This window comes from Phragmites australis, chromosome 6 (assembly GCF_958298935.1).
Source record: "Phragmites australis chromosome 6, lpPhrAust1.1, whole genome shotgun sequence".
Taxonomy (NCBI): Eukaryota; Viridiplantae; Streptophyta; class Magnoliopsida; order Poales; family Poaceae; genus Phragmites; species Phragmites australis.
In genome coordinates this window covers 38172595-38184092 of record NC_084926.1, presented here as the reverse complement: position 1 = coordinate 38184092, position 11498 = coordinate 38172595, and positions in this window count along the sequence as shown.

The window sequence follows — 11498 nt, the reverse complement described above, 5'->3', positions numbered from 1 at the left end:
ACGACAACACAAACCATGAAACCCTGACCCAAGAAAAGATTTGGAGATAGAAATCTTGAGAAAATGCCAAGCATACTAGTCTGATCCGAGCCCTTGCTGACTGAAGGATATTGCATAATGGAGGAGCATCGCACAGAGGGACACCTTTCATCGCGACCATCGCCATTAGTAATTTGACACGCAAGTCAACGATGTCATCAAGGAGATTTGGATGAGGGGAATATTAAGACACCGCATGACCAGCAACAAGCGCCATGAGGACGGCTACGAACCCATGGGGCTCTCCCGGGGGCGTCGTCACTCCCGGTGTACTGATAGGCCGAATGTGCTCTCCTCCACAAGGGGCACAGCCAGCGCTTAATGAAGTCACAGACGACGTTTGATCCTAACAACCCAGTGCTTGTAAGCTATTTGAACCGAGCAACGAGTGCCAATAGTTCTGAAGTCTACGTAGGGGAGTTCCCCCAGTTCTCATTGAGGCGCCAGTGTGTTTGGCACATAGAGGTTGTCCAAAGAATCTTTGGTCGAGAGGTAGAACCATTCCTCCCTCCAGCTCGACCATGATGACTTGAGGCCCATCTCAATGTAGGAGCCCGCAACACCCTCGTGGAGATGAAAGCTACAGCTTCCGATAGCCGGCCTAGTCTGTAATTGGCCGTGTAAAAGTAGCTGAAAAGGTCGAGGCATGGCTCGACCTCGATGAAATTCTCACACAAATGAGTGAAGATGCTCAACATGAAGATGGAATTGGGGTTGAGGTGGAGGTGGCAGATGTCATAGATCGAGATGATGGCGGTGAAGAATTTGGAGAAGGAAGGAACGATGTCGGCCAGGAAGAACGAGGTGAACATTATGATCTCCCCTGGACGAGGGGCAAGGACGCCCCCATAGAGTGGTACTCGGAGGACAGGTGACTCTCGTACATTAGCTTTAGCTTCACAATAGTGCACCTAGACTTAAGGAAGTTAGGCTCTTTTCCAGTTTGCGATACCATAGGAGTTGCGGCATGAGCACGAGTGGGGATGGAGATGATGGGCTTTGAGCGCAAGGGCTTGGGGGCTGTGGGGGATGGAGAAAGGATTGGTGGGAAAAATTTGGCTTTCCAATTTCTAGGACCGACACGATATCCCAACCGTCGTGCGGAGCCCAGCCATCTCATGATCGGAAAGGCCACGATTGGGCAATCAAAAATTCCCTCAGGTCCAACGGAAACCAATGTCTTTCTCTCTCTCATGATGTTTCTCTCTCTATCTCTCTCTCTGTGTGAGAAAGTTTAAAATCTCCCCTCAGGATGCGATTTTATGGGCCCACCATGAAAGTGGACTGTGTCAATGGCCATTCATAGTGTGAAATCATGTTCACCTGGGGTCCATGTGGTATGACTAGGTCCCCCCACGATAATGTGGCAAACCACTCAGACCACCACATCCGTGAGGGAGCTTGGGGGCTACCATCGGAGTATTGAGTAAGGGGGCATCTTAGCTAACGGGCCCCATGAGGGGTATGATGACCGACAGGGGTATTTCCTGAACCCTGGCCCATCGTGCGACCAGGTCAAAGCTCGCTCAACTAGCACGAGGCTTACACGAACAGCCTCCTTGCAATATATTGTGATCCTGCGACCAGCCCTTGTTGGTCGCAGGACATCCATACCTAACCTGTGTAATCGTATTTATTAATTTCTACTCAATAGTTTTGCTTCCCAGTGCACTTTCCTTCAACGAACAAAGTCATGGCCGGTACAGATGGGTAGTGTCTCGTCCCATAGCATTAAATGCTATGGAGTGGGGTTTTGCAGACCAACTTAGCGCCACGCAACAGATGAGACAAGGTCTGCAGACCGACCAGACAAGTGGATGAGTTTGTAGGCGGGCCCACGGAAGGCTGGGATGGAATGGCTTGGCAGATAAGCTTACGACTCACGACGAGGGTACAGGCGGGGCTACCAAGGTAAAATAAAAGTGGAGGCGTCCAATGCGATGGGATGGGCCCTGCAGTACCACCGGTGCAAGGTGTAGCACGCGCGCTCCGAGTGGTGATGGCCTGAGAAAAGAATATCTAGCTAGTATGGGTCTACAGAAAGGGGCTCACTTGTAAGTTCTCATTCTCTTGTATATAAAGAGGAGAAACGGGTCTAGGATTGGCGATAGGATCTTATCTGTAACAAGTTCAGAAAAAGACTCATAACAAAATACACATGACGTAGGGTTGTTATCCTTCGGGAGTCCTGAACTTGGATAACCCCTGGTGTTCTTGAGTTCTAGCAAATACACACCCATTCAACACGTTGATCATGTGTCCATCATCTGCTACACCCCAGAATCACTGTCTGCAAGGTGCTTATTGGATTGATTCATGCTGAAAACATGCTTTTTGGAAAAAATAGTGTGGCGGGTGTCTTATGGTCGTCGTACCATTCGGTGAACACAAGGATTTTATCTTGCAAGGTGACATGGTCTCTGAAAAAATTGCTCCAGTGATACACGCAGCTGAACACCAGAACATCCAATGAGTTAAGACTGATTTCTCGAGGGAAAATATGTTCTTGCAAGAATTAGTCTGATGAGTGTTCTAGTGTCAACACCGGATCATTCAGTGCATGTATTTCAAATCTTGCAGTAGAATTTGCTCTATGGAAAATTTAGTCCGGTGAATACTCCAGTGAGTTCATTCGCAAATGCTGGACTATCAGGTGTGAACAAGTGGGTTTTCTTGTAGAGAGTTTGCTCTCTAGAAATATTAGTCTGACGAATACTCCGGTGAGTTCAGTTTCAACATTGGACTATCCGGTGTATATTATGAAAGAATTCGAGGTCTAGTCGAGTTGAACTCACCGAATGTTCCGACGCTTAGAAATTTATCCTCGCCAGACCATCCGACGTTCAGTTTGAGTTCGAGTCGAAGTGGATTCGTAGATCTGTTCAGATTCTTTTCGTGTTTTTGGCCCAATAGGGCGTGTTTGCATAGGATTTAGGGTAGAGAGTCCTAAGTCCATAGGGAAAATTCCAAGCCGCTTATAAATAGTTGAAGGGGTGAATGCCGATTGCAACAACTCAATCAATTGCAACAATTGCATCTACTATCGTTCTACTTTATTTTTCTACACTTTAGGGTAGTTTTAGGGTAGTTATTTGCTGCTACTTTAAATCTCAGTGATTTGGGTGGTAGTTCTTTGTCGATTTGCTTGTAAACCAAGTTGCAAGCGTTTCTAGCTAAATGGACAATTAGCTCAAGGGACTCATCTCACTGTCATCATCCGAAAGGCTGAGTCCTAGTTACTCGACAAAGTAAAGGACTATAGGCTTGATGCTAAGAACAAGTTTTGCTGCTTCTTCAGTGGTACAGTTAAACCCCATTGTCACTACTGAAGTGTCGAGTGCAGGGTTGTACCTCTTGATGATACCAAGCAACGTAGTGGCGCTTACGAAGGCTGATCGAGTCACACGGTCAAGCGTTTGTTCCTTCAACTCTTTAAGTGTTGAAACCGCAGTGTCCCGTTCAGCAGTAGTGGCTTGTCGCTCGGTGATAGCAGCATCCCGCTTGGTTTCCCTAGCCTTCTGTTCGGCTCTCACGGCCCTTGCATCGTTATTGAATTTTTTCTAATACATGGAATTGCCGTTAATGGTTTTCATCGCATCAGAAAGAAGGGCTTCCTTGCTGTTATAGGAGGACTAGAGGACTAAGGAATAGTCTCCTGATAATCGAGTCACATACATGTGATCTGGGTGTAGACTTACATTTCATTCTTTCCTAGCTGGCTTTAAGCTCCATCTGGCAGTCGTTGTAGTCATTCTTGGTGGTAGCTACTTGAGCGCCCGTGGCGTGGAAGAGAACCTCTATTGCTGCCCAAGGGTTGTTAGTTGGGACCATTATTAAGGTTTCAACTTTTTTAGGCTGCGGGCCTTGTTCAGGTGTTCGAGGTAGGATCTTCAACTGAGGGACTAGAGCTGGAGCGCGACTAATATGAGAGATCAACGCCAGATGACTAGTCGACTTGCTAGTAGTCTAGTCTTTCGCCTCCTCCGGAATAGATGGTATGTAATCAACAAAAAAAAAGGAAAGCAAGAAAAGCTGCTAGCTGATATTAGGACTCAGGACAAACCTTCTTGCGATCAAAAAGCGTGAAATGATGCTCGACTTTTGCCTTTTAGTGGTTACTTTTGTCGTCATTGAACCAATAATCGAGGCCCACTGTGTTGAAGAAGTGACTTAGGGAGCCAAATGAAGCCAAGGCATCTACAGCCTGTAAAGAATCAGCCAATAACATTTTTCTAGGCTTATCGAGTGGGTCCCTAAAAGGGATAACCAATTAAAGGGTGATGACTCGGTGGGAGTTACCTCTTTGGTCGAGTTATCAAACATAGCTGTCTCTCGATGTGGCGATCATGAGGATGCACTAGATGTCCCCTGAGGAAGGCCACTCGTGTGGACCCGGTGTCAGTAGGCATATGCTCGATAGCCAAAAAGCTATTGACTACTGGAAGATTTAATCTCAGTATTAGAGGACTTCTTCACTTGCGCTTGAGGGGCGCCAGATCATACATTAGATTGAAGGACGAGGATGATCTCTTTGATTGAAGGGACCTTTCAGCCTCTTGATTAGCTGGTACTTTCCTCTTGTCACCAGAACTAATGTGGGGAGCGTTGTCAAGATCAAATACCTCGTTCGTAAGGGTGTGCTCTTAACGGAAGACTGGAACTTGGGGTCAGAGAAACAAATCAAATCAAGTAAACCACAATCAGCCTTGCCTTTCTATTTAAGAAATTCCCACCTCCGGTCGAGCATTCGCAAGGGAGTAGAGCAGAATGTGACATTCTGGTTCTTCATTAGAGAAGAGCTTGTTTAGCCTAGCAATAATGTCTTGCGAAGATAGAGCTGAAATAGAAAAGAAAAGTTATTCAAAAAAAACCTTGACTACATTAACAAAAGCAGCAAAGTACAAAATAAGTCTTACATCTGACCATGTCCTTGGAGCTATCTTTGTCTCCACTAAACTCCCTGGCCAGGTGCTACCATGCCTTCAAGGGGCTCAACCTTCGACTGATGAAGTCCTTGGCCACATGTCACCCGGTTAAGCCATACTATCTTAGCATGCTAATTTTATTGGCATAGTAGGAAGTATGGTCAGATTCGTAGAGTTTCTTCATTCAAGATGAAATCTGCTGGGGAAGGAGGCCTCTCTATGGACTAAGGGAGAATGGAATGGGTCAGGATTAGAGACATAAAAGAAATGTTTTTCCATTCTCTCGACCAGGAGGAGATTAGGGGGACTGGGATATAGGAATTCTTCATTTAATTCCTCAAGAAACCACATCCTCTGATACACTTATTCTCCTTAATCCTTTTCATTTGGTATAAGTACTGGAACAGATTTAAACTCGGCTCAATGCCAAGGAAGGCTTCGCAAAGATGAACAAAAACACGAAGCATGGTAATGGAGTTCAGGTTCAAGTGATGAAGTTCAATTTGGTACCAATTGAGTACATTAAGGAAAACCTTAGAAGGAGGAACGTTGAATCCACAATGGAAAATGATTCAAAAACCACAAACTCGTGTTCAAATTTGCAAGTTGGAAAATCCTCATCAGATCCAAGCCTCCATTTGACCAGATCGAGGGGAGACACTATTCCTTCAACCTCAAGCACCTTCAGCCTTGATTCTTGAATCGATGAGACTGTCTATGTCTCAGTTAAGAACCTTGTATCATCTAGCGGCTTGGGTGAGGCGCCGACAGTGTCCGCATTGGATTGTTTCTCCGGCAAAGAAGGAGTGGGGGTCATTGGAGTATAACTGGAATCCATGGATTTAAATTTCTATGGCGGCAGCGTATGTTTGGACGAAGAGAAAGGGTGGTTTGTGCGAAGAGACTGGAGATGAGAGTGAGGAATGACTGTGACAGTTTCGGCTAGTACGGGTAAATAGCTCAAAACTTATCGTCTTCTTTGGCAGTCAATCTCATTTATGCGATACCTTGATCAGCGTGAAAAGCAGAATAATGGCACTATGCAAATCTCTGCACGCCCGTTTGATCGCATTAATGCGTCTATAATCATTGTTTCAAATGTTAGAAGGTTTTTAACTCTACTCAGAGACGGATGTCGAGAGTCAATACCACTGGCCCTTATTGAGTCTCGAGTGTGGATAACAGCAGGGCACTCGACCCAAAAGTGTTTCCACTCAATACTCATAACATAGCATATTCTTATTCGATTCTTTCAACTGTGAGTTTGATCTACCTAACTCGACCAGGCTTGGACTTGGCAATCCTCAAGTAGGCGCTTGCAGAAATCCTCCCTGCCGAGTAGAGTTAAGGGGCTATTGTCAAATATCTAACAATGGGGTATATACGCATAAGAAGTATACCATATACGGACGGGGTATACCGTGAGCATACTTAACAACTCTGGATATTATGGAATCAAATATGCGGTATGATACTCTCGGAATCCAGAAGGTGTATACTAGGAAGATCTCGATTGCTTAACTCGAGAAGACTAGTATCCAGGACAGATCTATCTACTTGGATGACAAGGAAAAGGACTCCCTGTTGACTATGGCTGGATAGGACCGATACATCACCCCTATATAAGGAGGGGACCCAGACCCCTGGGGGAGACTTCTTTCGCTCGGTGATTGGAGGTAGGCATCAAGACCTTAGCGTAGAAGGAACTCGGTGACTTTAGCCCTAGGTTAGACTAGATCTGATCTACACCTTGCAACAGGATAGCCATATTACCTGTACTCAAGTGAATACATATACATAATCATCAACACAGGATGTAGGATATTACTCCAACTGGAGGCCTGAACCTGTATACATTGTGTGTGTGCCTCACTTCATGTTCAATCTTTGATCCACGAAGGTAACCCTGTTATTTTCGGACACGTTGTCAGGAACAAATCCTCAACAAATGTGTTGGCTCACGAACCGTCAACTACAATCCTCGCATTCTAACGATATGAAAGAAATGGCTTTACATTTATACGAGAGCACAAGATAATAAGAGCGCCAACCAAAATAGCGATGTTCATATAGATACCTACGACTACAATGGCAACAGGGAGACCTACTATGGATTCATAGAGGAGATCTATGAGCTTGACTATAGAGTGTTAAAGGTTCATCTTTTCCGATGCCAGTGGGTTAGACTCCTAGGGGGCGCAAAGATCGACAAGTACGATATGACTATAGTTGACCAAAAACTCGTTGGATACAGAGAAGAACCATTAGTACTTGTGAAAGATTTTATGCAAGTATTCTATGTAATGGACTCGAACCCGTCTAAGAAGGAGGAATGACACATGCTTCTTCAAGGGAAAAGAAGGATTGTCGGAGTGGAGAATGTCATCGACGATGAAGACTACAATCAATTCGACGTGCTACCTCCTTTCGGAGAGGATGTCGATCTAGGTCTCATGGAAGACGCCAAAGAACCTTCCTATGCACGTCGTGATCATAGAAGGGCGAATCATTAAGCAAGATTAGGTAGCTTTATTTACATATTAATGAAGGACATAAAAATTACTGTATATTAATAAATGACTAATTTGATTTGATTACCTAATGAATTAAAAAAAATTGGGATGGCAGTTACGAAAGCCCACAATGATGTTTTCATAAACAATACATTTTTCATTAGCTTACTACTATGACAGACAAATCATACACTTTGAATTTTAGGATATAATATTCAAGTAGCTTTATAATGATGTTTGCGACGTTCCTTGACTATGATTCGATTTTGAGTAAATAAACACATATTAATGAAGAACATGAATTACTATGTCTAAACGAAGGACTAATTTGATTTGTTTACCGAATGAATTAAAAAATTTATCCATGAAATTTAGTTATATAGAATGCTCTAATTATATATTTAATTAATTAGAAAGCTCCAATATAGAAATTTAGGTATGTGGATATTTATTTTCCATTTTTAATGAATTAAAAAATTATCCATGAAATTTAGGTATATAGCAATCTCCAATTTAGGTATGTGGATATTATATTTTCCATTTTTTAATTAATTAGCAGTGAATATAAAGTTTATGTATGAAATTTATGTATATAGAAAGTTGAAATTAAAATAAATATGTTTTGAAATTAAAATAAATATAAATATTGGGGACCTGCTCTCCCCCTGCAGTGAAGGGGATTTCACTGCCGGCTCAATATTTGGGCCGGCAGTGAAGATAGTTTCATTGCTGGCTCAATATATGGGCCAGCAATGAAGAGTGTTTCACTACCGATGTAATTCACATGCCGGTAATGAAGGTCCGCTTTCACTGCTGGCCTACATATTGAACAAGTAGTGAAGCGTCATGCCTATAATAGCTATGCACAGCCTATTGGCTTGTGAACACTAAAAAAAATTCTCTTCACCAACACTGTCGCCAATTTGCATGTTGAGAAGTAACACACCGCCGCTCAGACTCCCCGACACCATTGTCTCCCCAACACCGCAGTCCTCCTCCCCCTGACACTGTCCCCATCTACATCCCCGGAGCCCACGCGCCATCCTCGTCCATGTCGCTCGTGCGCTGTACTCATCCTCGAAGCGTCACCGGCCCCGCCATCCCTACCGCCTCGGAGCCCCATCCTCATCCCCATCGCCCATGCATCGTCCTCATCCCTGGAGCCCCACCGGCCCATCATCCCCACCCCCGAGGCAGATGAACCAGGAGCCCACACTAACGAGCCTATTGTTGTAGCCCGCGTCGACGAGTCCATCGTCCCCTCCCCCTCCATCTCCTTCCCATTGGTTGAGGTAAGCCACTGTCTCCTTCCCCTCTGAAACTAGTAGCTAGTAAAGGAATTTGTCTCAGACTCTCAATCATCTTGATCAGCTATGGTGCTAGCTTTTTCTGTCTTGCCACACACTAATGGTATAGGAATTTCAATGTTCTTAAGCTCAGAGTTCTTAATTAACAACTGCAATGTTCTTATGCTCAAAGTTCTTAAGCAGGTTGTTAGTGAGATTTGAACTTAGAACCAATCACCGCGAGGTGATGCAATATAATTTAGAACCAATCCAGTTGGTCACACAAAAAATGTGATCAACGACAATTGTTCACTGCCTAAGTGTTGATTTTCAAGTCATGTGGTCTATATGCTAGAAAAAACGATTTTGTGTCAAGCAAAGACACAGAATTAAATGTTCTCAAAGCTCGTGCCATCATTATCCTATGAGGGGTTTGCTGTTTCTTTAGAGCCTATGGGGCTACTATATGGTTTATATTGTGTTCTGAAATCCATCAATCCACTATAGATAGAGAGCATGTGGTGGTGCGCCTGGGCACAGTGAATTTCATTCTAGATAGTATAATCAAAATTATAATCAGGTCTTTGAATTACCAAATTAGCCATTGAACTTGGTCTTGAGTACCACTTTTCCTGGTTTTGGACTGAAAGCTGATGCCAACTATGTTTTACTTGTTTAGCTATTGCCACCTCGTGTTCTTGCCTTAAAATGGCATGACTTGTGCACATCAAATTTTACCTAAAACTACTAGATGAAGGGTTCCTTATATATATATATAGAGAGAGAGAGAGAGGGAGACAGAATAAATTTAAAAGCTGAGGCCTGCTAACACATACTTTTGCCTCCTAAGTACACCAAATTATGCGCATTGTTGAGTAGTTGGTCAGCTTCATCCTTGAGAAATTGTCTTGTTATCATAGAAAATTCTTAGTACCATTTCGAGAAATATTTGAGACTAACAAGTACGATGGTGTCAATGGGTCCTATAAGGAGCCCGAACGCTCCTAGATGCGATCGTTCTATTCTATTGGTTATACCTACAATAGGCTAAGAGCTCCTGCTATTGTAAGTCTCTGTTTGTTTTGCATTGTAATAGATAATGATAATCTTGGTTGGTAGAACTGTTTCTCAATGTTTTGGTTTATGAGTAGGCGCCTTTTCTTTTCTAAGATCCAATCATGCAAATGAATGTAATGTTTGTATAACAGAAATTTGCTTAATCTAAATTATATTTACTTGCTAAGAATAGATACTTGCTTGATTTAGCTTGCACCTCCATCGCCCTCGTCCCTGAGGTGGAGGAGGAGGACAAGGAGCCCACAGCGCCGTCGACCCCACCGACGAGGAGGAGGACCAGTTGCAGCATGCGCCGCTATGGGTTTGTTCACTAACCTTAGGCGCCTGGGGGATGGTGCTATTCCTATGCCTAAGTTGACAGTCCGTCAGCTTGGCAATTTTGGCAGGGTTGAATATGTATTTTTCGCTACTGTGAGGGCCGCCACTGTTGACCGTTACTATCTAGTGAACCATGTTCTCCACTCTTTCATCCCTGAAGGAGGCTTCTCTATTGATGTCCATGAAAATGGAGATATATTTGTGAATTGCAAGACTAGCTTTAATCATCATCGTCTATTTAACAAGGGCAAACATTTAATGACCAAAAATATTGTCTGGTTATATATGATAACTGACATAGTCAGAATGGAACCAAACTTAGACAATAGTAAGGTGTCTATTGAAGACAACTCTTTTGCGATGGTACAACTAAAACACAGGAAGGATGGTGATGATGGATCTTCCTCGAAGGTGGTGAAGAACCCAAGCAGTAGGGCGGCAGTCCTTTGTTCAATTAGTGTAACCGGAGAACTACTTTGGATTCATGCATGTTAATTTGTGAACTACTTTGTGTTTGTATATAGATTATGCATGCATGTGAACTACTTTTGTGTTTGTATGAATGTATATATTATCATTATCATATAAGTGTTTTGGTTATGTTGAATTTATGTGTTGTTTGTAAATAAACTGTATGAATGTATTATCATTATCTTCTAATTGTTTTGGTTATCTTCTAATTGTATGCATGTATTGAGAGGGATTGAGAGAGATGGAGAGAGGAGAGAGAGGGGGGAGAGGGAGGATAGAGAGGGAGAGGAGAGAGTGGGAGGGAGGAGGGAGGAGAAAGAGAAAGGTAAAGCACTGCTAACTCAAGGCTTCCACTGGTAGTGATTCCCCGGAATCACTATCGGCCAAAACCACCAACCGGTAGTGACTCCACGTGCATCATTGCCTGCTGAAGCCTTGAGCTGACAGTGATAAACACCTTCACTACTAGTGTCGCAGGCCAGTAGTGATAGTCAGGACTATCACTGCCTGTTACCCACTGCAGGCTAGAAAATCGGTAGTGAAGGGGGTTTACCACCCGGCAGTGAAGGGGGTTTCTGTAGTAGTGCTTACCAATTGGAGAGGAGGAAAATATCTCACCTAACATGAGCACTCTCTCTCCCAACTACGTCTTTCATCTAGTCTCCTCTCATCGACAGCCACCGCCTCCCAGCACCTCCATGTCATCGCCTCCATGTTGCCTCGTAACCCCTCCACCTCTGCACTACCCCACCATGCCCTTGCTACTAGTCAGCAGTAGGTGAAGCTGTCGTTGCTAAGATTCCCTCCTTGCGCTGTCCTAGCATCCCCTCACCATCGGACAACAGCTGGAGTCATCGTTGCCACCGGGG